The sequence below is a fragment of the Ranitomeya imitator genome, chromosome 3 (genome assembly GCF_032444005.1).
Source record: "Ranitomeya imitator isolate aRanImi1 chromosome 3, aRanImi1.pri, whole genome shotgun sequence".
Classification (NCBI taxonomy): Eukaryota; Metazoa; Chordata; class Amphibia; order Anura; family Dendrobatidae; genus Ranitomeya; species Ranitomeya imitator.
The window spans coordinates 114,208,965-114,236,875 of NC_091284.1; the positions used below are offsets into that span (position 1 = coordinate 114,208,965).

The 27,911-nt window shown below is 45.4% G+C and overlaps 1 protein-coding gene and 3 long non-coding RNA genes across 4 annotated transcripts in view; 2 read left to right on the plus strand and 2 right to left on the minus strand.

The window, feature by feature from the left end:
* Positions 1 to 27,911, plus strand: part of COL26A1 (collagen type XXVI alpha 1 chain) — an 817,346-nt gene that overhangs the window by 199,329 nt on the left and 590,106 nt on the right. The window lies entirely within an intron of this gene.
* LOC138671946 (uncharacterized) lies at positions 1,334 to 3,162 on the minus strand. The gene is made up of 2 exons (XR_011319498.1): positions 2,799 to 3,162; positions 1,334 to 1,852 (listed from the first exon to the last, which is right to left on the minus strand). It is a non-coding gene; the product is annotated as an uncharacterized lncRNA (long non-coding RNA).
* Positions 1,997 to 2,500, minus strand: LOC138671945 (uncharacterized). The gene is made up of 3 exons (XR_011319497.1): positions 2,404 to 2,500; positions 2,238 to 2,303; positions 1,997 to 2,134 (listed from the first exon to the last, which is right to left on the minus strand). It is a non-coding gene; the product is annotated as an uncharacterized lncRNA (long non-coding RNA).
* Positions 7,795 to 8,279, plus strand: LOC138672882 (uncharacterized). The gene is made up of 3 exons (XR_011319784.1): positions 7,795 to 7,891; positions 7,992 to 8,057; positions 8,161 to 8,279. It is a non-coding gene; the product is annotated as an uncharacterized lncRNA (long non-coding RNA).

Below are 27,911 nucleotides of genomic sequence, written 5' to 3' on the forward strand. Positions count from 1 at the left end.
ACATCATTGGTTTTAGCATGTCGTGTACTAGAAAACGGGAAAAAAATTCCAAGTGCGGTGAAATTGCAAAAAAAGTGCAATCCCACATTGGTTTTTTGTTTGGCTTTTTTGCTAGGTTCACTAAATGCTAAAAATGACCTGCCATTATGATTCTCCAGGTCATTACGAGTTCATAGACACCAAACATGACTAGGTTATTTTTTATCTAAGTGGTGAAAAAAAATTCCAAACTTTGCTAAAAAAAAAAATAAAAAAATTGCGCCATTTTCCGATACTCGTAGCGTCTCCATTTTTCGTGATCTGGGGTCGGTTGAGGGCTTATTTTTTGCGTGCCGAGATGACGTTTTTAATGATAGCATTTCGGTGCAGATACGTTCTTTTGATCGCCCGTTATTGCATTTTAATGCAATGTCGTGGCGACCAAAAAAACGTAATTCTGGCGTTTCGAGTTTTTTTCCCGCTACGCTGTTTAGCGATCAGGTTAATACTTTTTTTTATTTGATAGATCGGGCAATTCTGAGCGCGGCGATACCAAATATGCGTAGATTTGATATTTTTTTTATTGATTTATTTTGATTGGGGCGAAAGGGGGGTGATTTAAACTTTTATGTTTTTTTTATCTTTTTCACATTTTTTTAAACTTTTTTTTTTAACTTTTGCCATGCTTCAATAGCCTCCATGAGAGGCTAGAAGCAGGCACAAGCCGATCGGCTCTGCTACATAGCAGCGATCTGCTGATCGCTGCTATGTAGCAGAATTGCACGTGTGCTGTGAGCGCCGACCACAGGGTGGCGCTCACAGCGACGGGCAATCAGTAACCATAGAGGTCTCAAGGACCTCTATGGCTACAATGGAGACGCATCGCCGACCCCCGGACATGTGACGGGGGTCGGCGATGACGTCATTTCCGGCCGCCCGGCCGGAAGCGGTAGCTAAATGCCGCTGTCTGCGTTTGACAGCGGCATTTAACTAGTTAATAGGTGCGGGCAGATCGCGATTCAAAACAGCTGACATGTCCCGGCTTTGGTGCGGGCTCACCGCGGAGCCCTGCATCAAAGCAGGGGAGCCGGCATCGGACGGTATAGTACGTCCGATGCCGGTAAGGGGTTAACAGGGTCCATCTCGATAGTAGAAGGGGAAAAAATGAACCCCAAAAATGAAACCTTCTGAACTCCAAAGAGACACTTTGACCCCTTCACAAACAAGGAATTCGCACGTAGGACCTGGAACACCATTCTGACCTGCTTCACATGAGACTCCCAATCATCCGAAAAGACCAAAATATCATCCAAATACACAATGTATACAATAAACTTGGCACTCAAAACGATAGTAAGGTGAAGTTAATCAGCTTTATTGCAAGTCCCAGATACAGTTTCGACAGTTAAACGTTTTCGGTCCCACCGGACCTTCTTCAGAACAATTTCCAATTTATCTGATGCAAAATACCAACAAAGGCATATAGAACAATATTTTAGTTTCTGTCTGGTTACACAATATCACATATTAAGTGCAAAAATTAACAAAAGATATGTGTACAAAAGAAAGCAACAAAAAAAATAATAAAACAAGGGCAGAAAAATATCAAACAAATTTCAAAACCAAGTATATACAAAATATACGATAATTAAGCGGATGCTACCGCAGCCTACGATTAACTCCAAGGACTAAACATTTAATGGAGATCTGACTCAGAAAAATTGGATATAGTATACTATGCTATAAAGAGCCCCTATGAGAAAAGGATATATGTTCATAGGTGAGGGGTGGAGCTCCCACGTGGATCAGAAATGAAGTGACGATATTTATTCATCTTTATAGCCTGATAAACTTAGTGCATGGTATAACGTGCCTAGGGAGATAAAGCATATAGGGTGTTGAAATCTAAACACAGACTTAACCTATATATGGAAAATAGAACAAGAGTACCTGGTAGTGGTGCTAAATGGTATGAGGTAAGATTGAAGCTGTGGATTAAAGTGTGTAGTGAGGATGAAGAGCCATGATGAATGGTAAAAAATGAATAAAAATAAATAAAAAATGAAGTGTAAAATGAAAAATGAATCACCTGGTTAAGCTGGTTACAACGTGTGGAAGGAAAAATCACCTTCTTACGCGAAACTGTGGAGTAATGCTGTAAAAAGTAAAAAATTACCAGAGGGAGAATGTGAGTGGTGGTGAAAATAATGCAGCATGTGGGATAAATGTCCTTAAGAGAGGGTTGACAGGGGGCTTACCAATAAATGAGAAAACGAAAGGGCTCTAGGCGAACTAAGTCGCTAATGGAGTCTGTGGCCCATAATCTGCGTGATAAGGAAGCACACAATAAGATAAATGCGTGACCACCGTGTCTAATCAGACCGCTATCTAAGGACGCTGCATGTGGGGACCAGCCCGACTTACCAGGGTGAGGAGCTCAGATATGCGTGGCACCGGATCGCCAGAGAGGGACGCACTGAATGCCTGGGTATTACTTCCGGGTTTAAGTGCAGTCTGACGGGTCACATGGTGCCACACGTCATCACAGAAAAAACGGGACGCTCTAGCGTTGTAATTTGCTCTAAAAAATGTGACGTTAGATAGTGCTATAAAGCGAAACGCTGGAGCGTTGTAATATGCTCTAAAAATGAGACGCAGGAGAGTTATATAAGTGTCTGCTGTCTGTGTAGCGCGCTGGAGCGCAATATAAAGAAAGAAGGAGCTATATGAGCGTGCTATGAAGCTGTGAGCAGGAGGTTGAGGGTAGAAACCTTCAGTAATAGTGTACTGAGTGGCATCCTATACACTATATACTATACCGTGAAGAGTGCAGGGTGCCACGAGGGAAGCATAAAGAGGGAAGAGGTTTTAGCGATTCTAAAAAGATAAAGAAAACAGGATTAATACTGACATATCTTATTGAGCAAATGTCAACCACATGTTCAAGCATAATACAAGGGTACAGCTTAGAGGAAACTAGATGTATCAAAATCTCTATTAAGGCCTTTCGGTTCTAAAGTCTGTAAAGTGAAAATCCAATAGGCCTCACGTTTCTTGAGCAGCCTTGTCCTGCTCTGTCCCCTTCTCCCTTGGTCGACATGTTCCAATACCTGATAGCGTAGTTGGGCAACGCTATGGCCCGTAGTACGGAAATGGTGTGGGAGGGGAAGATGGTCCCTGTTACACCGTATGTTCGACTTATGTTGTGATACACGATCACGTATGGCTTGAGCAGTTTCTCCAACGTATGCCAGGCCGCAGGGGCACTTAATGATCTAGATTACATACGAGGAATCACAAGTGAAGAAGCCACGTATAGGAATGCCTTTTCCAGTGTGCGGGTGGAAGACCTTGTCTCCCTTCTGGACATTATTACACTGCAGACAGTTTAAGCAGGGAAAAGTTCCCTGTTTTTGAGTGCGTAGAAAAGTCTGTCTAGGTACTCGAACGTCGGAACCTACATCAGCCCTCACCAACTTGTCCTTAATGTTGGTTGGGCGCCGGTAACAAGACAGGAAAGGTTGCTGAAATTCTGGAACTCTAGGATAGCTCTTGCTTAGGATGTTCCAATGACGGTGGATTGAGGCCTGAACCCGTCTTGAGAATGGATGGTATGTATTCACGAATGGAATTCGTGGGACCGAATTTTTGGGCTTAGGGGATGAGTGTTTGGCTTGTGCTAAAAGGCTCTTGGGATAACCCCTATTGGAGAATTTCTCCTCCATTTCGTTCAGTCTTTGGTTTCTAATGTCATTATCAGTAACTATCCTTTTAACCCTCTGAAATTGAGATATTGGGATAGATTTTTTTATTGCCGTAGGATGAAAGCTAGTGTACTGAAGAAGACTGTTTCTGTCGGTAGGTTTGGTATGTAGGTCAATGGAAAGCCTGCCATCCGTGTTTTTACAAACTCTAGTGTCAAGGTAACTGATGTTGTCGACACTGTATTGTAAGGTGAATTTAAGTTCCGGCCATATATTATTAATGTGAGAATCAAAGAGAAGGAGTGATTCAAGGGGGCCTTCCCATATGCAAAAAATATCATCTATGAACCTCCGCCATATCCTAGAATGTTGTTGAAAAAGGGAATGATTAAATATGAAATCTTCCTCAAAGGCCGCCATGTAGGCTACTGCATAAGGCGGCGCTACGTTAGAGCCCATAGCGGTCCCTTGTCGCTGGACATAAAACGTGTCTTGAAAAAGAAAGAAATTCTCCCTGAGGACTAAACTCAAAATGTCTGCACAGAACCGCCTTACTTTGGGTTCAACCTTGGCCTCTGTCAGTAGTCGATCTGTGGCTTCCATCCCCTTGGTATGTGTAATGGATGTGTAAAGACTACATACATCCCAGTTGACGAGTATAGTAGATGTAGATAGTGGGCCCAAGGATTTAATTAGTCCCAAAAATTCATTGGTATCAAGCAGGAAGGATTTTGTTTGTTTGGTGAGTGGTGTCAAAATTCTTTCTAGTGTAATGGCTAGAGGTGAGAGAATGGAGTCAGTTGATGAGACTATGGGACGTCCCGGTGGTTTATGCAGATTTTTATGTATCTTTGGAAGTACATAAAAGATTGGTGTTATAGGGTCGGTTTTAATGAGATAATTTTTCAATTTTTTGTCTATAGTTCCCTCTTCAAAGTGATGATTAACAACTGACTTGATTTTAGAAGCTATACTGTTTGTAGGATTGTGAGGGATAGATTCATAAACCTGGGTGTCATTTAATTGTCTTAATATTTCAGACATATAATATGTACTGTCCATCACAACGATGGCACCGCCCTTGTCGGCAGGTTTTATGGTTAGTGTTTTGTCGGTGGATAATTTATTCAGAGCCAATTTCTCTTGTTGTGTCAAATTGGTTTGATGGTGGAACTTCCCTAAATGGACCTCACGGTTAAATGTCTCGATATCTTTTTCAACCAGAGAAATGAACGTCTCGATAGGGGGATAGTTTTTGGGTGGCATGAATGTACTAGGTATCCGTAAACCTAGTTTACTAAGTTGTAATGGGGCCGAGTCATTTTGACTGGCCACAGAATCAGGAATACCCTGGAAGTGTGCCTTAAGTTTTAGATTGCGGAAGAATCTCTGGAGGTCCAGATTAAGTTCAAAAAAATTGAACTTATATGCTGGGCAAAAAGATAGGCCTTTTTGTAACAATGAGAGTTGGTGGGAGTCTAAATTCTTAGTCTTCAGCATATAAGTTCAATTTTTTTTTAACTTAATCTGGACCTCCAGAGATTCTTCCGCAATCTAAGACTTAAGGCACACTTCCAGGGTATTCCTGATTCTGTGGCCAGTCAAAATGACTCGGCCCCATTACAACTTAGTAAACTAGGTTTACGGATACCTAGTACATTCATGCCACCCAAAAACTATCCCCCTATCGAGACGTTCATTTCTCTGGTTGAAAAAGATATCGAGACATTTAACCGTGAGGTCCATTTAGGGAAGTTCCACCATCAAACCAATTTGACACAACAAGAGAAATTGGCTCTGAATAAATTATCCACCGACAAAACACTAACCATAAAACCTGCCGACAAGGGCGGTGCCATCGTTGTGATGGACAGTACATATCATATGTCTGAAATATTAAGACAATTAAATGACACCCAGGTTTATGAATCTATCCCTCACAATCCTACAAACAGTATAGCTTCTAAAATCAAGTCAGTTGTTAATCATCACTTTGAAGAGGGAACTATAGACAAAAAATTGAAAAATTATCTCATTAAAACCGACCCTATAACACCAATCTTTTATGTACTTCCAAAGATACATAAAAATCTGCATAAACCACCGGGACGTCCCATAGTCTCATCAACTGACTCCATTCTCTCACCTCTAGCCATTACACTAGAAAGAATTTTGACACCACTCACCAAACAAACAAAATCCTTCCTGCTTGATACCAATGAATTTTTGGGACTAATTAAATCCTTGGGCCCACTATCTACATCTACTATACTCGTCACCTGGGATGTATGTAGTCTTTACACATCCATTACACATACCAAGGGGATGGAAGCCACAGATCGACTACTGACAGAGGCCAAGGTTGAACCCAAAGTAAGGCGGTTCTGTGCAGACATTTTGAGTTTAGTCCTCAGGGAGAATTTCTTTCTTTTTCAAGACACGTTTTATGTCCAGCGACAAGGGACCGCTATGGGCTCTAACGTAGCGCCGCCTTATGCAGTAGCCTACATGGCGGCCTTTGAGGAAGATTTCATATTTAATCATTCCCTTTTTCAACAACATTCTAGGATATGGCGGAGGTTCATAGATGATATTTTTTGCATATGGGAAGGCCCCCTTGAAACACTCCTTCTCTTTGATTCTCACATTAATAATATATGGCCGGAACTTAAATTCACCTTACAATACAGTGTCGACAACATCAGTTACCTTGACACTAGAGTTTGTAAAAACACGGATGGCAGGCTTTCCATTGACCTACATACCAAACCTACCGACAGAAACAGTCTTCTTCAGTACACTAGCTTTCATCCTACGGCAATAAAAAAATCTATCCCAATATCTCAATTTCAGAGGGTTAAAAGGATAGTTACTGATAATGACATTAGAAACCAAAGACTGAACGAAATGGAGGAGAAATTCTCCAATAGGGGTTATCCCAAGAGCCTTTTAGCACAAGCCAAACACTCATCCCCTAAGCCCAAAAATTCGGTCCCACGAATTCCATTCGTGAATACATACCATCCATTCTCAAGACGGGTTCAGGCCTCAATCCACCGTCATTGGAACATCCTAAGCAAGAGCTATCCTAGAGTTCCAGAATTTCAGCAACCTTTCCTGTCTTGTTACCGGCGCCCAACCAACATTAAGGACAAGTTGGTGAGGGCTGATGTAGGTTCCGACGTTCGAGTACCTAGACAGACTTTTCTACGCACTCAAAAACAGGGAACTTTTCCCTGCTTAAACTGTCTGCAGTGTAATAATGTCCAGAAGGGAGACAAGGTCTTCCACCCGCACACTGGAAAAGGCATTCCTATACGTGGCTTCTTCACTTGTGATTCCTCGTATGTAATCTACATCATTAAGTGCCCCTGCGGCCTGGCATACGTTGGAGAAACTACTCAAGCCATACGTGATCGTGTATCACAACATAAGTCGAACATACGGTGTAACAGGGACCATCTTCCCCTCCCACACCATTTCCGTACTACGGGCCATAGCGTTGCCCAACTACGCTATCAGGTATTGGAACATGTCGACCAAGGGAGAAGGGGACAGAGCAGGACAAGGCTGCTCAAGAAACGTGAGGCCTATTGGATTTTCACTTTACAGACTTTAGAACCGAAAGGCCTTAATAGTGATTTTGATACATCTAGTTTCCTCTAAGCTGTACCCTTGTATTATGCTTGAACATGTGGTTGACATTTGCTCAATAAGATATGTCAGTATTAATCCTGTTTTCTTTATCTTTTTAGAATCGCTAAAACCTCTTCCCTCTTTATGCTTCCCTCGTGGCACCCTGCACTCTTCACGGTATAGTATATAGTGTATAGGATGCCACTCAGTACACTATTACTGAAGGTTTCTACCCTCAACCTCCTGCTCACAGCTTCATAGCACGCTCATATAGCTCCTTCTTTCTTTATATTGCGCTCCAGCGCGCTACACAGACAGCAGACACTTATATAACTCTCCTGCGTCTCATTTTTAGAGCATATTACAACGCTCCAGCGTTTCGCTTTATAGCACTATCTAACGTCACATTTTTTAGAGCAAATTACAACGCTAGAGCGTCCCGTTTTTTCTGTGATGACGTGTGGCACCATGTGACCCGTCAGACTGCACTTAAACCCGGAAGTAATACCCAGGCATTCAGTGCGTCCCTCTCTGGCGATCCGGTGCCACGCATATCTGAGCTCCTCACCCTGGTAAGTCGGGCTGGTCCCCACATGCAGCGTCCTTAGATAGCGGTCTGATTAGACACGGTGGTCACGCATTTATCTTATTGTGTGCTTCCTTATCACGCAGATTATGGGCCACAGACTCCATTAGCGACTTAGTTCGCCTAGAGCCCTTTCGTTTTCTCATTTATTGGTAAGCCCCCTGTCAACCCTCTCTTAAGGACATTTATCCCACATGCTGCATTATTTTCACCACCACTCACATTCTCCCTCTGGTAATTTTTTACTTTTTACAGCATTACTCCACAGTTTCGCGTAAGAAGGTGATTTTTCCTTCCACACGTTGTAACCAGCTTAACCAGGTGATTCATTTTTCATTTTACACTTCATTTTTTATTTATTTTTATTCATTTTTTACCATTCATCATGGCTCTTCATCCTCACTACACACTTTAATCCACAGCTTCAATCTTACCTCATACCATTTAGCACCACTACCAGGTACTCTTGTTCTATTTTCCATATATAGGTTAAGTCTGTGTTTAGATTTCAACACCCTATATGCTTTATCTCCCTAGGCACGTTATACCATGCACTAAGTTTATCAGGCTATAAAGATGAATAAATATCGTCACTTCATTTCTGATCCACGTGGGAGCTCCACCCCTCACCTATGAACATATATCCTTTTCTCATAGGGGCTCTTTATAGCATAGTATACTATATCCAATTTTTCTGAGTCAGATCTCCATTAAATGTTTAGTCCTTGGAGTTAATCGTAGGCTGCGGTAGCATCCGCTTAATTATCGTATATTTTGTATATACTTGGTTTTGAAATTTGTTTGATATTTTTCTGCCCTTGTTTTATTATTTTTTTTGTTGCTTTCTTTTGTACACATATCTTTTGTTAATTTTTGCACTTAATATGTGATATTGTGTAACCAGACAGAAACTAAAATATTGTTCTATATGCCTTTGTTGGTATTTTGCATCAGATAAATTGGAAATTGTTCTGAAGAAGGTCCGGTGGGACCGAAAACGTTTAACTGTCGAAACTGTATCTGGGACTTGCAATAAAGCTGATTAACTTCACCTTACTACCGTTTTGAGTGCCAAGTTTATTGTATACATAGACTGACGGGTTGGAGACCCTACTTGAGCACCATCTCTCACCAACTAGCAGAGTGCCGTGTTTTGTTTATTGTTTATTATCCAAATACACAATCAGGAATTTATCCAGGTACTCTCGGAAGATGTTATGCATAAGGACTGAAATACTGATGGAGCATTGGAAAGCCCGAATGGCATAACCAGGTACTCAAAATGGCCCTCGGGCGTATTAAATGCTGTTTTCCATTCATCGCCCTGTTTAATACGCACAATATTATACGCCCCTCAAAGATCTATCTTGGTGAACCAACTAGCCCCCTTAATACGAGCAAACAAATCAGACAGCAACGGCAAAGGATACTGAAATTTCACTGTAATTTTATTAAGAAGGCGGTAATCAATACAAGGTCTCAAAGAACCATCCTTCTTGGCCACAAAAAAGAAACCTGCTCCCAACGGTGATGACGACGGGCGAATATGGCCTTTCTCCAAGGATTCCTTTATATAACTCCGCATAGCGGCGTGTTCTGGCACAGATAAATTGAACAATCGGCCCTTAGGAAACTTACTACCAGGAATCAAATTAATTGCACAATCGCAATCCCTATGAGGAGGTAGGGCACTGGCTTTGGGCTCATCAAATACATCCCGATAATCCGACAAAAACTGTGGAACTTCAGAAGGAGTGGAAGACGAAATTGACAAAAATGGAACATCACCATGTACCCCCTGGCAACCCCAGCTGGACACAGACATAGATTTCCAGTCCAATACTGGATTATGAACCTGTAGCCATGGCAACCCCAAAACGTAAGTAAAAACATAGCCCATTCCGACGTCTGTATTCTTGCCGTTCAGCTCTGGTCAAAGTTCTATCACATTGCATAGGCTCAGGCCCATGCTCAGATAGTACCGCCAAATGGTGCACAGCTTTACGCTCACGCAAGCGTCGATCGATCTGAATGGCCAAAGACATAGACTCATTCAGACCAGCAGGCATGGGAAATCCCACCATGACATCCTTAAGGGCTTCAGAGAGACCCTTTCTGAAGATTGCTGCCAGGGCACATTCATTCCACTGAGTGAGCACAGACCACTTTCTAAACTTCTGACAATATACCTCCGCTTCATCCTGACCCTGACACAGAGCCAGCAAGATTTTCTCTGCCTGATCCACTGAATTAGGTTCGTCATAAAGCAATCCAAGCACCAGGAAAAACGTATCAACATCACGCAATGCCGGATCTCCTGGCGCAAGGGAAAATGCCCAGTCTTGAGGGTCACCACGCAACAAAGAAATAATGATCCTTACTTGTTGAACAGGGTCACCTGAGGAGCAAGGTTTCAAGGCAAGAAACAATTTACAATTATTTTTGAAATTCAAGAACTTAGATCTATCACCAAAAAACAAATCAGGAATTGGAATCATAGGCTCTGACATCGGACTCTGAACCACAAAATCTTGAATGTTTTGTACCCTTGTAGTGAGATTATCCATCCAAGAGGACAGACCTTGAATGTCCATGTTTACACCTGTGTCCTGAAACACCCAGAGGTAAAGGGGAAAAGAGAGACAAAACACACTGCAAAGAAAAAAAAATGGTCTCAGAACTTCTCTTATCCCTCTATTGAGATGCATTAATACTTTGGGCCAGCTGTACTGTTATGACCTGGTGGTTAGGACAAGAATGGACCTGATGGTCAAGAGCACCCGGAAAGACCTGATAGCTACAAAAACACAGGACAAGCTCTGGGAAGTGGAAACTCTGCTGACCGCAATCCCTAATCCTATCACACACACTAGAAATAGCTGTGGATTGCTCCTAACGCTCCCTATGCAACTCGTCACAGCCTCAGAACTAGCTAGCCCTAAAGATAGGAAAATAAAGCCTACCTTGCCTCAGAGAAATTCCCCAAAGGAAAAGGCAGCCCCCACATATATTGACTGTGAGTAAGATGAAATCACAAACACAGAGATGAAATAGATATAGCAAAGAGAGGCCCGACTTACTGAACAGACAGAGGATAGGAAAGGTAACTTTGCGGTCAGCACAAAAACCTACAAAAAGCCACGCAGAGAGTGCAGGGAAAAAAAACCTTCCGCACCGACTCACGGTGTAGAGGCGCCCCTCTGCGTCCCAGAGCTTCCAGCAAGCAAGGCAATATTCACAATAGCAAGCTGGACAGAAAAAATAGCAAACAAGAAGATAGCAAGAGGAACTTAGCTTCTGCTGGAGTAAACAGGTAACAGAACGATCCAGGAGCAAACTAGATCAATAGTACAGCAATGACAGCTGGCATGGGGCAAAGTTCTAAGTGGAGTTAAATAGAGCAGCCCACTAACGACTTAGCCTCGTCACCTGTGGAAGGAAACTCAGAAACACCCACAGCCACCAGAGGAAGTCCATGGACAGAACCAGCCGAAGAACCATTCATGACCACAGGAGGGAGCCCGACAACAGAATTCACAACAGGAAAACCACAACGCTTGGCAAACTCAAAGTCCATTAAGTTCACGGCGGCGCCTGAATCCACAAGCGCCATGACAGAAAATGATGACAATGAGCAGATCAAGGACACAGATAACAAAAATTTAGGTTGTACAGTACTGATGGTAATTGAACTGGCGATCCTCTTTGTCCGCTTAGGGCAGACAGAAATGACATGAGAAGCGTCGCCACAATAATAACACAACCTTTTCTGACATCTGAAACCTTGTCATTCTGTTCTAGACAGAATCCTATCACACTGCATAGGCTCAGGAATTTGCTCTGAGGATAACGCCACAGCGCGCACAGTTCTGCGCTCCCGCAAGCGCCGGTCAATCTGAATGGCCAGAGACATAGAATCACTCAGACCGCAAGGCGTAGGAAACCCCACCATAACATCTTTAACGGATTCAGAAAGACCCTTTCTGAAAATTGCCGCCAAAGCATCATTATTCCATTTAGTCAACACAGACCATTTTCTGAATTTCTGACAATACAATTCTGCCGCCTCTTGACCCTGAGACAGGGCCAACAAGGTCTTCTCCACTTGATCCACAGAATTCGGTTCATCGTATAATAAACCTAAAGCCTGAAAAAAGGAGTCTACATTAAGCAAAGCCAGATTCCCAGATTCCAGGAAAAATGCCCAATCCTGCGGGTCGCCACGCAGCAAGGAGATGACGATTTTAACCTGCTGAATGGAATCACCGGAGGATCGAGGTCTCAAAGCAAAAAACAGTTTACAGTTGTTTTTAAAACTCAAAAATTTGGACCTGTCACCAAAAAACAAATCAGGAGTAGGAATCTTCGGTTCTAAAACAGGAGTCTGAACAATATAATCAGAAATACTCTGTACCCTAGCAGCAAGCTGGTCTACACGAGACGCTAATTCCTGAACATTCATGCTAGCACAAGGCTCTTCAGCCACCCAGAGATAAAGAGGGAGGAGAAGACAAAGTAGACTGAAGAAAAAAAAATGGCTCAAGACCTTTCTTCCCTTCTTCTGAGATGCATTTAACTCATTATGGGCCAGTTGTACTGTTATGATCAGGTGACCTTCGAGCAGCATGAAAACTTTCACTGGAGTAGGTGGTAACTATACTGACCACAAACCCTGATCTTAACACAGCAACTAGAAGTAGCCGTGGGGTGTGCCTAACAAATCCTAGACACCTCGACACAGCCGGAGGACTAAATACCCCTATAGATGGAAATAGGAATTCTACCTTGCCTCAGAGCAGAACCCCAAAGGATAGGCAGCCCCCCCACAAATAATGACTGTGAGTAGTTGAGGAAAAGACACACGCAGGCAGGAAACAGGATTTAGCAAAAGAGGCCACACTAGCTAAGATAGGAAAGGATAGGACAGGATACTAAGCAGTCAGTATTAAAATCCTTCCAAAAAAATCCACAGCAGAAAATACAAAAACTCCACCATCTAACTAAAGATGTGAAGCGTATATCTGCAACTCCAGAGAATCGAACAAGACTGAGAAAACACTGACACAGTTTAAGCTGGACCAGCTAAAACAAATGAATAGCACAGAATATAAGCACACTGCATGTGTGCCACAGAAAAAGAAACAGACACTTATCTTTGCTGAATTGGCAGCTAAGCAGGAGAAGCCAGAAAGTGATCCAACGCTTCACAAGAAACATTGACAACTGGAAAGGACTAATGAATCCTGCACACCTAAATATCCCAGTCAGAACTGCAATCAGCAGATACACCTGGCCAGGACTGCGACTCAGAGCCAACTGCTTTCCCACCTACAACCACTGGAGGGAACCCAAAAGCAGAATTCACAACACATTTCACACCAAAACCCCAAAATGGGTCAGACAACATTGTTGGCACCTTTCCAAAAAACAACTTTGTTTAATGCACGTGATGCTCGTTGAAAGTCACCTGTAGCAAGTTACAGGTGCGGACAATATAAAAATCAAACATGCAACCAGATAAAAAAAGGAGAGGTTGACTCAATATTTGCATTTTGTCTCTGTATATGCCACACTAAGCATGGAGAACAGAAAGAGGAGAAGAAAACTGTCTGAGGACTTGAGAACCAACATTGTTGCACAATATCAACAATTTTAAGGTTTCGAGTCAATCTACAGAGTTTTTGATGTTCTTTTGTCCATGGTGCGCAAAATAATCAAGAAGTTACATGGCACTGTAACTAATCTCCCTGGACTTGGATGGCAGAGAAAAATTGATCAAAGGTTGCAATGCAGGATAGTCCGAATGGTGGATAAGCAGTCCCAATCAAGTTCCAAAGCAATTCAAGCTGTCCTACAGGCTCAATAATGTCAGCACAAACTATCCGTCAACATTTGAATGAAGTGAAACACTATAGCTGGAGACCCAGGAGGACCCCACTGCTGACACAGAGATATAAAAAAGCTAGACTCCAGTTTGCCAAAATGTACGTGGTTAAGCCAAAATCCTTATGGAAAAGTGTTTTGTGGACAGGTGAGACCAAGATAGAGCTTATTAGTAAAGCACATCATTATACTGTTTATCAAAAACAGAATGAGGCCTACAAAGAAAAGTACACAGTTCGTACAGTCAAATATGACGGAGGTTCAAAGATGTTTTGGGGCTGTTTTGCTGCCTCTGGCACTGAGTGCCTTGACTTTGTGCAAGGCACCATAATATCTGAAGATTTGCAAAGAATTTTAGGTTGTAGTATAGTGCCAAGTGTCAGAAAGATGGATTGTGTCCTAGGTCATGGGTGTTGTGAATTCTGTGGCTGAATTCACTCCTGTGGTCACAAGTGGTACTGCAGCTTCTGAGCTTCCTCCCTCAGGTGTTCTGGTGAGCTCGTTAGCTGCTTCATTACTTAACTCCTCCTGATGCTGCTATCCTTGCTCCTTGTCAATGTTTCAGTGTTGGATCTGAGCTTCTCCTGATTGTTCCTGTGACCTGCTGCTCTGTATAGCTAAGTGCTTTTTGCTTTTTTGTTTCTTTTTTTCTGTCCGGCTTGTCTTTTGTTTTGCTGGAAGCTCTGAGACGCAAAGGGTGTACCGCCGTGCCGTTAGTTCGGCACGGTGGGTTTTTTTTGCCCCCTTTGCGTGGTTTTGCTTTAGGGTTTTTTGTAGACTGCAAAGTTCGCTTTACTGTCCTCGCTCTGTCCTAGAATATCGGGCCCCACTTTGCTGAATCTATTTCATCCCTACGTTTTGTCTTTTCATCTTACTCACAGTCATTATATGTGGGGGGCTGCCTTTTCCTTTGGGGAATTTCTCTGGGGCAAGTCAGGCCTATTTTTCTATCTTCAGGCTAGCTAGTTTCTTAGGCTGTGCCGAGTTGCCTAGGTAGTTGTTAGGCGCAATCCACAGCCGCTTTTAGTTGTGTTTAGGATAGGATCAGGTGTGCAGTCTACAGAGTTTCCACGTCTCAGAGCTCGTTCTTGTATTTTTGGGTATTTGTCAGATCACTGTGTGCGCTCTGATCGCTAAGCACACTGTGTTTCTGGATTGCCTTCATAACACCTGTCATTAGCAAACATAACAGTACAAGGAGCCTAACTAATGATTCTCAATAGAGGGAAAGAAAAAGTTCTGACATCATTTTTTTTTTTTTCTGCTCTGTGTTCACTTTTTTTTTTTTCCCCTAGACATTTGGGTGATTCTGGACACAGGTGTGGACATGGATATTCAGGGTCTGTGCTCTTCAATGGATAATCTCGTTATAAATGTACAAAAGATTCAAGATACTATTGATCAGAAATCTATGTTAGAACCAAGAATTCCTATTCCTGATTTGTTTTTTGGAGATAGAACTAAGTTTCTAAGTTTCAAAAATAATTGTAAGCTATTTCTGGCCTTGAAACCTCATTCTTCTGGTAATCCTATTCAACAGGTTTTGATTATTATTTCTTTTTTGCGTGGCGACCCTCAAGACTGGGCATTTTCTCTTGCGCCAGGAGACCCTGCATTGAGTAGTGTCGATGCGTTTTTCCTGGCGCTCGGATTGCTGTACGATGAGCCTAATTCAGTGGATCAGGCTGAGAAAAATTTGCTGGCTTTGTGCCAGGGTCAGGATGATATAGAAGTATATTGTCAGATATTTAGGAAATGGTCAGTACTCACTCAGTGGAATGAATCTGCGCTGGCAGCTTTGTTCAGAAAGGGTCTCTCTGAGGCTCTTAAGGATGTTATGGTGGGATTTCCTATGCCTGCTGGTTTGAATGAGTCTTTGTCTTTGGCCATTCAGATCGGTCGACGCTTGCGCGAGCGTAAATCTGTGCACCATTTGGCGGTACTGCCTGAGGTTAAACCTGAGCCTATGCAGTGCGATAGGACTATGACTAGAGTTGAACGGCAGGAATACAGACGTCTGAATGGTCTGTGTTTCTACTGTGGTGATTCCACTCATGCTATTTCTGATTGTCCTAAGCGCACTAAGCGGTCCGCTAGGTCTGCCGTCATTGGTACTGTACAGTCCAAATTCCTTCTGTCCATTACCTTGATATGCTCTTTGTCGTCGCTTTCTGTCATGGCGTTTGTGGATTCGGGCGCTGCCCTGAATCTGATGGATTTGGATTATGCTAAACGTTGTGGGTTATTCTTGGAGCCTTTGCGGTGTCCTATTCCATTGAGAGGAATTGATGCTACACCTTTGGCCAAGAATAAACCTCAATACTGGGCCCAGCTGACCATGTGCATGGCTCCTGCACATCAGGAAGTTATTCGCTTTCTGGTGTTGCATAATCTGCATGATGAGGTCGTGTTGGGGTTGCCATGGCTACAAACCCATAATCCAGTATTGGATTGGAATTCCATGTCGGTATCCAGCTGGGGTTGTCAGGGGGTACATGGTGATGTTCCATTTTTGTCGATTTCGTCATCCACCCCTTCTGAGGTCCCAGAGTTCTTGTCTGATTATCAGGATGTATTTGAAGAGCCCAAGTCCGATGCTCTACCTCCGCATAGGGATTGTGATTGTGCTATCAATTTGATTCCTGGTAGTAAATTCCCTAAAGGTCGATTATTTAATTTATCCGTGCCCGAACACGCCGCTATGCGCAGTTATGTGAAGGAATCCCTGGAGAAGGGACATATTCGCCCATCGTCATCACCACTGGGAGCAGGGTTCTTCTTTGTAGCCAAGAAGGATGGTTCGCTGAGACCGTGTATTGATTACCGCCTTCTTAATAAGATCACTGTTAAATTTCAGTATCCCTTGCCATTGTTATCTGACTTGTTTGCTCGGATTAAGGGGGCTAGTTGGTTCACTAAGATAGATCTTCGTGGTGCGTATAATCTGGTGAGAATCAGGCAAGGAGATGAATGGAAAACTGCATTCAATACGCCCGAGGGTCATTTTGAGTATCTAGTGATGCCGTTCGGACTTGCCAATGCTCCATCTGTGTTTCAGTCTTTTATGCATGACATCTTCCGTGAGTATCTGGATAAATTCCTGATTGTTTACTTGGATGACATTTTGATCTTCTCAGATGATTGGGAGTCTCATGTGAAGCAGGTCAGAATGGTTTTTCAGGTCCTGCGTGCTAACTCTTTGTTTGTGAAGGGATCAAAGTGTCTCTTCGGTGTGCAGAAAGTTTCATTTTTGGGGTTCATCTTTACCCCTTCTACTATCGAGATGGATCCAGTTAAGGTCCAAGCCATCCAGGATTGGATTCAGCCGACATCTCTGAAAAGTCTGCAAAAGTTCCTGGGCTTTGCTAATTTTTATCGTCGCTTCATCTGTAATTTTTCTAGCATTGCCAAACCATTGACCGATTTGACCAAGAAGGGTGCTGATTTGGTTAATTGGTCTTCTGCTGCTGTGGAAGCTTTTCAGGAGTTGAAGCGTCGTTTTTGTTCTGCCCCTGTGTTGTGTCAGCCAGATGTTTCTCTTCCGTTCCAGGTCGAGGTTGATGCTTCTGAGATTGGAGCAGGGGCGGTTTTGTCACAGAGAGGTTCTGATTGCTCAGTGATGAAACCATGTGCTTTCTTTTCCAGGAAGTTTTCGCCCGCTGAGCGTAATTATGATGTGGGCAATCGAGAGTTGCTGGCCATGAAGTGGGCATTCGAGGAGTGGCGTCATTGGCTTGAAGGAGCTAAGCATCGCGTGGTGGTATTGACTGATCATAAGAACTTGACTTATCTCGAGTCTGCCAAGCGCTTGAATCCTAGACAGGCCCGTTGGTCGTTATTTTTTGCCCGCTTCGACTTTGTGATTTCGTACCTTCCGGGCTCTAAAAATGTGAAGGCGGATGCTCTGTCTAGGAGTTTTGTGCCCGACTCTCCGGGTTTATCTGAGCCAGCGGGTATCCTCAAGGAAGGAGTCATTGTGTCTGCCATCTCCCCTGATTTGCGGCGGGTGCTGCAAAAATTTCAGGCGAATAAACCTGATCGTTGTCCAGCAGAGAAACTGTTCGTCCCTGATAGGTGGACTAATAAACTTATCTCTGAACTTCATTGTTCGGTGTTGGCTGGTCATCCTGGAATCTTTGGTACCAGAGAGTTAGTGGCTAGATCCTTCTGGTGGCCATCTCTGTCACGGGATGTACGTACTTTTGTGCAGTCCTGTGGGATTTGTGCTAGGGCTAAGCCCTGCTGTTCTCGTGCCAGTGGGTTGCTTTTGCCCTTGCCGGTCCCAAAGAGGCCTTGGACACATATTTCGATGGATTTCATTTCTGACCTTCCCGTTTCTCAAAAGATGTCAGTCATTTGGGTGGTCTGTGATCGCTTTTCTAAAATGGTCCATCTGGTGCCCTTGGCTAAATTGCCTTCCTCCTCTGATTTGGTACCTTTGTTCTTTCAGCATGTGGTTCGGTTGCATGGCATTCCTGAGAATATTGTTTCTGACAGAGGTTCCCAGTTTGTTTCAAGGTTTTGGCGAGCCTTTTGTGGTAGGATGGGCATTGACCTATCCTTTTCCTCGGCTTTCCATCCTCAGACTAATGGCCAGACCGAACGAACCAATCAGACCTTGGAAACATATCTGAGATGTTTTGTTTCTGCAGACCAGGATGATTGGGTGTCCTTTTTGCCGTTGGCTGAGTTCGCCCTTAATAATCGGGCCAGCTCGGCTACCTTGGTTTCTCCATTTTTTTGCAATTCTGGGTTCCATCCTCGTTTCTCTTCAGGACAGGTTGAGTCTTCGGACTGTCCTGGTGTGGATTCTGTGGTGGATAGGTTGCAGCAGATCTGGACTCAGGTAGTGGACAATTTGATCTTGTCCCAGGAGAAAGCTCAACTTTTCGCTAATCGCAGACGCCGTGTGGGTCCCCGACTTCGTGTTGGGGATCTGGTTTGGTTATCTTCTCGTCATATTCCTATGAAGGTTTCCTCTCCTAAATTTAAACCTCGTTTTATTGGTCCGTATAGGATTTCTGAGGTTCTCAATCCTGTGTCTTTTCGTTTGACCCTCCCAGACTCCTTTTCCATACATAATGTATTCCATAGGTCGTTGTTGCGGAGATACGTGGCACCTATGGTTCCATCTGTTGAGCCTCCTGCCCCGGTTTTGGTGGAGGGGGAATTGGAGTATATTGTGGAGAAGATTTTGGATTCTCGTGTTTCTAGACGGAAACTCCAGTATCTGGTTAAATGGAAGGGTTATGCTCAGGAAGATAATTCCTGGGTTTTTGCCTCTGATGTTCATGCTTCCGATCTTGTTCGTGCCTTTCATGCGGCTCATCCTGGTCGGCCTGGGGGCTCTGGTGAGGGTTCGGTGACCCCTCCTCAAGGGGGGGGGGTACTGTTGTGAATTCTGTGGCTGAATTCACTCCTGTGGTCACAAGTGGTACTGCAGCTTCTGAGCTTCCTCCCTCAGGTGTTCTGGTGAGCTCGTTAGCTGCTTCATTACTTAACTCCGCCTGATGCTGCTATCCTTGCTCCTTGTCAATGTTTCAGTGTTGGATCTGAGCTTCTCCTGATTGTTCCTGTGACCTGCTGCTCTGTATAGCTAAGTGCTTTTTGCTTTTTTGTTTCTTTTTTTCTGTCCAGCTTGTCTTTTGTTTTGCTGGAAGCTCTGAGACGCAAAGGGTGTACCGCCGTGCCGTTAGTTCGGCACGGTGGGTTTTTTTTGCCCCCTTTGCGTGGTTTTGCTTTAGGGTTTTTTGTAGACTGCAAAGTTCGCTTTACTGTCCTCGCTCTGTCCTAGAATATCGGGCCCCACTTTGCTGAATCTATTTCATCCCTACGTTTTGTCTTTTCATCTTACTCACAGTCATTATATGTGGGGGGCTGCCTTTTCCTTTGGGGAATTTCTCTGGGGCAAGTCAGGCCTATTTTTCTATCTTCAGGCTAGCTAGTTTCTTAGGCTGTGCCGAGTTGCCTAGGTAGTTGTTAGGCGCAATCCACAGCCGCTTTTAGTTGTGTTTAGGATAGGATCAGGTGTGCAGTCTACAGAGTTTCCACGTCTCAGAGCTCGTTCTTGTATTTTTGGGTATTTGTCAGATCACTGTGTGCGCTCTGATCGCTAAGCACACTGTGTTTCTGGATTGCCTTCATAACACCTGTCATTAGCAAACATAACACATGGGTCTTTCAGCAGGGCGATGACGCCAAACATACTTCAAGAAGCAACAAGAAATCTATGGAAACAAAATGATGGAGAGTTTAGAACTGGCCAGCAATGAGTCTGTATTCAAATCCCATTGAACACCTGAGGAGAGATCTTACAATTGCTGTTGGGAGAAGGCAACCTTCAAATTTGAGAGACCTGGAGCAGTTTGCGAAAGAATGGTGGTCCAAAACTCCAGTTTTGAGGTATAAGAAGTTTGTTGATGGTTTTAGAAAGCAATTGATTGCAGTTATTTATTCCAAAGAGTGTGCAACCAAATATTAAGTTATGGGTGGCAACAATTTGTGCGCCGTATTTTGGGGGGTTTGTGTTAAATTATGCCCAATTTACCTTTGTTTCTCTGCTTTCTGTGTTGTTTCAATACACACAAAGGAAATATAAAAGGTATGACAAGTGCGTAATTGCAATAATTTTGTAAAATATTTCATTTTCTGAAACAATTTAAAGGGTGCCAACACTTTTGACCAGGACAATACATATATATATATGTTAGGACTAGTGGAACGCACCGAGTATAGATAGGTAGCTACAAGGCTACAAGGTGGGTTCGCAGCCCGGGGTCCACCGTGCAGAGATATCTGCTGCAAAGTAACGGCGGATAACCTTTGAGCTCACACGTGGGTTAAGCTTCACCCCGTGTGAACTGGAAGCAATCTCTGTTGACTCACAGAGTCACGCTTTACACAAACTATTACCCTAACTAAGGGTTGTGCTTGCTCTGGAACTCTTCTGTGCTAACCGCACACATGAAGAACCAGATGCTAAGCCAAGGCTAATTGCTCCCACTGATACTAGCTGCCTGCCTGACTGTACAGTCCCAAAGCTACAGCCTCACACCACATTTGTATAGAGTGGTATAGTATCCACTGACATAAGCCAAACACATTTGATACTAGCGCATGTCTGTGCGGCCATGCAAACCTTTTATAATTGCAACTCTACAGGACCTTCCTGGTGGACCAACAGGAGCTACAACAGGGCCTGAGTGTGTGACCCCCCGACCTCCAATGAGAGGTCCTCCCATGGGCATGCGCAGTGTGTGAAAAGCAGGACTTAGTCCCAGAAAAGCCTGCTCGCCACTGACCAGTGCTGGCTACAATGGCAGAGCCTGGAAAGGCAACAGTAACCATTTGCACAGTATCAGGCTGAGCCAGATGCTGGGACCAAAAATCTCTGCTGAGCAGGTTCCACTGCGGCTGGAGGAGAATGGGAGACTGCAGCAGACATGGTTTGAGATTCCCCCCTGTGCAGTGGTGGGAACTTGACACCTGACATATATATATATACATTGTACAGTATATAGAAAAGATTCTACTAATTGTGCCAACTGTACTAAAACAAGCCATACTGCTGTGTGATTATTAAATGACATGGCTGTATTTTCAACTTCATAAAAATTATGAAGATTAGAACTTATAACATGAGTTTGCTTTATTCTCAGAGTCCAAAACCATTTAAGGCATCAAACTTGGTTAGGCCAATCTCACACGTCCAGATAATTCCGGTACTGGAGTTGTGCGTGTGCTCACGTAGGCCATCCGTGTGATGTCCGTGAGTACGTTTCTGCTGTACGTGTGTCCTTGTATTGCAACAATTTTAACCCTATGACAGGAAAAATGCACACGAACAGCACACGGATGGCACACGGACAACATCCGTGTGCGGTACGTGTTTACACTGACCCATTGACTTTAATGGGTCCGTGTGATCCGTGCGCTCCCACGAGCACTGACATGTCTCCGTGTTTTGCAAATGGACACACGGTCCGTGAAAACACGCTGACATGTGCAGAGACACATTTATTTTTATGTGTCTACGTGAGTTAGTGTCTCCGGTACGTGAGGAAACTGTCACCACACGTACCGGAGTCACTGACGTGTGAAACCGGCCTTAGGGAGTAGAAGCAAATATTAGCCTACAGAATAATTTATTTCACCTTAAGAGTGCCCAAGAGTTGGAAATGTATAAAAAAAACACCTTCAACTGGCAATAAACTAAAAAAGAGTGCGCTAGGTGTCAAGCTCTCGCCTCTGCACAGGAGGAATCTCCAAACCTCTCCACTGCGGTCTCCCATTCTTCTCCATCCGCAGTGGAGCCTGCTCAGCACAGACATCAGTCTCAGCATCTGGCTCACTCTGATACTGTGCGACTGGTTACTGCGGTCCTTCCAGGCTCTGCCTTTGTAGCTAGCACTGATCAGCAGTGAGCGGGTCTTTCTGGGACTAAGTCCTGCTTTTCCCATACTGAGCATGCCCACGGGACGACCTCCCATTGGAGGTCGGGGGTCATATGCTTAGGTCCTGTTGCGGCTCCTATTGGACTATCTGGAAGGTCTTGTAGCACTGCTATAATAAAAGGTTTGCATGGCCGCTCGGCCATGCGCTAGTGTATACTTGAAAACGTGTGTGTGTTGATGTGTGAAAGTCACTCATTAATCATCCCCTCCCTTGTGTTTGACTGCTCACATAAGGTGGATGTTTTCTATGTAGCACCCTACAGAGCCATCAGTATACACGATAAAGCATCTATTGCTGTGACCACCAGAGTGGCGCCGTGCACTATTAGAGCGCTTTTCTGACCCAAGTCTGGGTTGTTAGTGGCGTCCGCCAGAGCGGCACTGCACGCACTCTTGTGCATAAAAATTATTATTTAATTATTTATACTCTGACACCCAGTAGCGGTGTCAAGCGCAAGTGGTCTAGACGAACTCTAATCCTGAGTTTTGGGATTGAGTTCTTTGACTCCTTGCTTGCGCTCTTTGTGCGGTACCGCGGCCCTGTGACGCAACAGGGTTCGCTTCTTTCATACAGGGTGAAGCTAACCCGTGTGTGTATCCTCATTGTACCGTCATATAGTCCGTCATTACTCAGCAGCAGGTTCCATCTCAGCACGGTGGACCCCGGGATGCGAACACACCTTATACCATCTCTCTAATTATTTGGTGCGTTCCGCTAGCCCTAACATTACACTAGTGCCAGGGTCTGGCTAGTAATGGCGGACGAACAGAAACCCTTGCGATACATTCAGCAGCTGGAGGGCAGGTTGGCGGCTCTCGAGCGCACAACCTCAGCTGTGGATGTTACCGCAGTAGCTGTTCAGGCTGCTAGCGTGGCTGCAGCACCTTTGTCCACTGCCACCCCTGTTCCGACCCTATCTCGACTCCCGCTGCCAGATAAATATTCTGGTGCTAGCAAATCTTGTAGGGGTCTCGTGAGCCAGTGCTCTATACACCTCGAGCTCCTGGCTGCATGTTTCCCCACAGAGTGAGCAAAGGTGGCATTCATAATATCTCTCCTGTCGGACAGGGCGTTGGAGTGGGCTATGCCACTGTGAGAGCATGGCGATCATGTGGTGCAGAGTGCTCCATTGTTCCTGAGCACTCTGAATCAGGTCTTTTTAGGACCTCGAGTCACCCATGATATGGCGCTCCAACTGTTGGCGTTGACTCAGGGCTCGTCCTTGGTCAGCCATTTTGCCATCCACTTCCGCACCTTAGCATCTGAGCTGGAGTGGTCAGATAAAGCCCTCATCCCTGTATTTTGGAGGGGTTGACTGACCATGTAAAGGACCCTTTGGCCACTAGGGAGATTCTGCCACACTGGAGGAGCTAATAGCTGTATCCACTCATATTGACCTCCATTTTAACGAGCGGAGGTTAGAGCGAGCCCAGTGTAGGCAGAGGTTTTGGCTGGCTCCCACCTTCGCCAAACCTTTGCAATCTAAAGTCCAGGTGCCTGAGTCACATGAGGCCATGGAGGTGTCACGAGCGGGATCTAAGTTCCGGACCGCTCGTGCACTCAAGGTCTGTCATGTCTGCTGGCAGTCAGGACATCTTGCCACCAGATGTCCCCAGCCGTCGGGGAAAAGTCAGCGTCTAGTGGGAGTAGGTGGAGGTACACTAGACACGGTGACATTTGCCTCCAAATTGTCCTTTAAATGGACAGTTACCATAGGCTCATCCACTCATTCGCACTTTGCGTGGATTCCGGGGCAGAGGGCAATTTTATGTCTTCTGCCTTTGCCCAATGACACGCAATACCCCTGGTGATGCTCACTCAACCAGTGACTGTACGAGTGGTGAATGGGTTGACACTGCCCTCACAGATAACACACCAGACCATCCCATTTCCTCTATCCATGTCGCCATCTCATCGGGAGATTATATTGTCATTCCAGAGGAAATTGATGAGGTCCTGTTAGGGATACCTTGGCTACGGTACCATTCCCCTCATATAGAGCGGTCCACAGGCAGAATTTTGGGATGGAGTGAATCCTGTGAGGGTAGATGTCAGAGGGAGTGCATTCAGGTTGCTATTACTGAGGTACCCGCAGATCTTTCCTCTCTCCCCAAGCACTATTGGCCCTATGCGGACGTGTTCTCCAAAAGGGATGTGGAGACCCTTCCCCCTCACCACCCCTATGACTGTCCAATTGACCTCTTGCCTGGTGCAGAGCCTCCCTAGTGTAGAGTCTATCCGCTATCTTTTCCGGAGATGAAGGCAATGTCCCAGTATATCTAAAGGTACCGTCACACTAAGCGACGCTGCAGCGATACCGACAACGATCCGGATCGCTGCAGCGTCGCTGTTTGGTCGCTGGAGAGCTGTCACACAGCGATGTCAGCAGGAAGTCCAGCGACAAAATAAAGTGCTGGACTTTCTGCAGCGACCAACGACATCACAGCAGGATTCTGATCGCTGCTGTGCGTCAAACTGAACGATATCGCTAGCCAGGACGCTGCAACGTCACGGATCGCTAGCAATATCGTTTAGTGTGACGGTACCTTTAGAGAATCTGGCAAGAGGATTCATTAGGAAGTCAGTGTCCCCTGCAGGGGCTGGGTTCTTCTTCATGCAGAAGAAGAATGGAGAACTACGTCCATGCATAGAATACAGGGGTCTTAACGCCATCACCGTTAAGAATAAGTACCCACTACTCATGAGGGGGACGAATGGAAGAAAGCTTTTAACACCAGGGATGGGCACTATGAATACCTGGTGATGCCCTTCGGGCTCTGTAATGCCCCAGCCGTTTTCCAAGACTTTGTAAACGACATCTTCCGGGATATGCTCACCACCTCGGTCGCAGTCTATCTGGATGATATTCTCATCTACTCTCCAGATATTGACTCCCACCGGAGAGATGTTTGCAAAGTTTTCAACCTCTTACGGGCAAACTCCCTCTATGCCCAGTTGGAGAAGTGTGTGTTTGAGCAGGAGTCCTTGGCTTTCTTTGGTTATATCATCTCTGCCCAGGGATCGGCTATGGATCCTGCCAAGCTACAGGCTGTGATGGACTAGCAAGAACCCCATTCTCTTAAAGCGGTGCAGCGCTTTATGGGGTTCATTAATTACTATCGCCAGTTCATTCCCCACTTCTCAACTTTGGTAGCTCCCTTGGTAGCCTTCACCAAGAAGTGAGCAAATCCCAAATTGTGGTCGGAGGAGGTCTCCAAGGCCTTTCTCTCTGTTAAGTCACACTTCGCTAGCGCTCCCATTCTACATCACCCCGATGTTGATAACCCGTTTATTATTGAGGTGGATGCCTAATCCATAGGTGCTGGAGCAGTCCTCTTCCAAAAGGATGCTCAAGGTCGGAAGCATCCCTGCTTCTTCTTTTCCAAGACCTTCACACCAGCAGAGAGGAATTATTCCATCGGGGACAGGGAGCTAGCCATGAAGTTGGCTTTTTCAGAGTGAGACATCTCCTGGAGGGGGCTCGCTTTCCCTTCCAAGTTTTCACAGACCACAAAAATATGGTGTACTTACAGACAGCCCAGCGGATAAATTCTCATCAGTCAAGATGGTCCCTGTTCTTCTCCGGTTCCATTTCACCCTCCATTTTCTCTCCGGGGAGAAGAAGATTCATGCCGACGCTCTCTCTCGCTCCATTGTGTCATCTGAGGAGGAGGAAGAGGAGCCTAGCCTTATTGTCCCTTCTGAGAGCCTGAGAATCGTGGCTCTGGTTTCGCTAGAGTCTGTGCCCCGGGCAAGACATTAGTACCATCTCATTTGCGACCGGAGATTCTCTCTTGGGCTCACTCTCCCAGGGTGGGTGGACACTTTGGGACCAAAAGGACATCTGAGCTTCTGGCGAGGACGTACTGGTGGCCGCATATGGCCCACGACGTCGGAGACTATATTCGGGCATGTGTCTCTGTTAGGGCTAGCGGAACGCACCGAATATATAGATGTTTTACTGTAGTTGATGCGTTCGCAGCTCGGGGTCCACCGTGCAGGAGAACCTGCTGCTAGCAAACGGCGGCACTATATGGCGGTATGAACTAGCTCTGCTACTTCACAGAGTAGCTGTGAAAGTAAAGCACTGCGCCCTGTTAGACTTTCACAGAGGCACAGGCTAAGTACCCAAATGAGAGCAGTCAGTGGTCATGCACGCACACAAAACTCCTCGCCGGAGGTGCCAGCATTCTAGGGGCTTATTTCAGCCTGGTCCCTGAATACAAACAAACACAATCTCCTTGCCGGAGGTGCCAGCATTCTAGGGGCTTATTTCAGCCGGGTCCCTGAACACAGTCTTACTTGACCACACAGGTGCAAAGCACATAACTTAGAAAGATACTGACGTATGGCCGTGTGGCTATGCGAGCCTTAAATAGTTGCAGCACGTGCAGGACCTTCCTAGAAGGACTAATGAGAAGCTGCTACAGAGCCTGAACACCTACAGAACCTTCCTAGAAGGACCAATGGATTTCGCTGCAGTATCTGAACATGTGACCCTCGATCTCCACTGAGAGATCTTACTCTGAGCATGCTCAGAATGAGAAAAGCAGGACTTAGTCCTAGAAGCGTCTGCTTGTCGCTGCCCAGCACTGACTTCAATGGCAGAAGCAGGAAAAGCAGCAGTAACTCTTTGTACAGAGTCAGACCTAGCAAAATGCTGAGACCAACGTCTCTGCCAAGCAGGCTCCACTGCGGCAGGAGAAGAATGGGAGACCGCAGCGGAGATGGCCCGAGATTCCCCATGTGCAGGGGTGGGAACTCAATCCCTAACAGTCTCCTGCACCAAGAATAAGTCTCCCCGGCAACGGCCAGCTGGGTTACTTTCTCCCCTGCCGGTGGCAGACAGGCTCTGGGAGATGGTTGGGATGGACTTTGTGGTGGGCTTAACCAAGTCCCGTGGCTGCACCATCATTTGGGTAATCACCGACCATTTTTCTAAAATGGTGCACTTGGTGCTGCTTCCACGGCTACCTTCTGCACAGGCCTTGGCAGCGTTGTTTATAAAACACATTTTCCGCCTACACGGTATGCCGGACAAAATTGTCAGTGACCAGGGTCCCCAGTTTGCATCTCGGTTCTGGAGAGAGCTTTGTCGTCTACTCAGCATCGAGTTGAATCTCTCTTCAGCATACCATCCCGAGACGAATGGGTTGGTAGAGAGGGCCAACCAGACCTTGGTCACATATCTGCAACATTTTGTTTCAGCCAGGCAGGATGACTGGGCATCCTTGCTACCGTGGGCAGAGTTTGCGCTGAACAACGCAGTAGCCGACTCCACTGGGCAGACCCCATTCTTCTTTAACTACGGTCAGCATCTGCGGGTTCCTGTGCCTATGCCCATGTCTTCTGCAGACTCCAGGGTGGCAGACTGGGCTGTGGAGACACGAGACATTTGGGACCGCACTCAGGATGCCATCCGGGCCTCCAAGGAGAGAATGAGGTCCTCCACCGATGCACATCGGCGCCCCGCTCCGTCCTTTGCTCCTGGCAATTTAGTGCGGCTCTCCGCCCGTAACATCAGGCTGCGAGTTGAGTCCACTAAGATTGCACCTCACTACTTGGGTCCCTTCAAGGTCCTGGAACAGGTTAACCCTGTGGTCTACCATCTGGCCCTTCCTCCACTGACACCTTTCATGTGTCCCTCTTAAAGCCCGTACACATGTGCC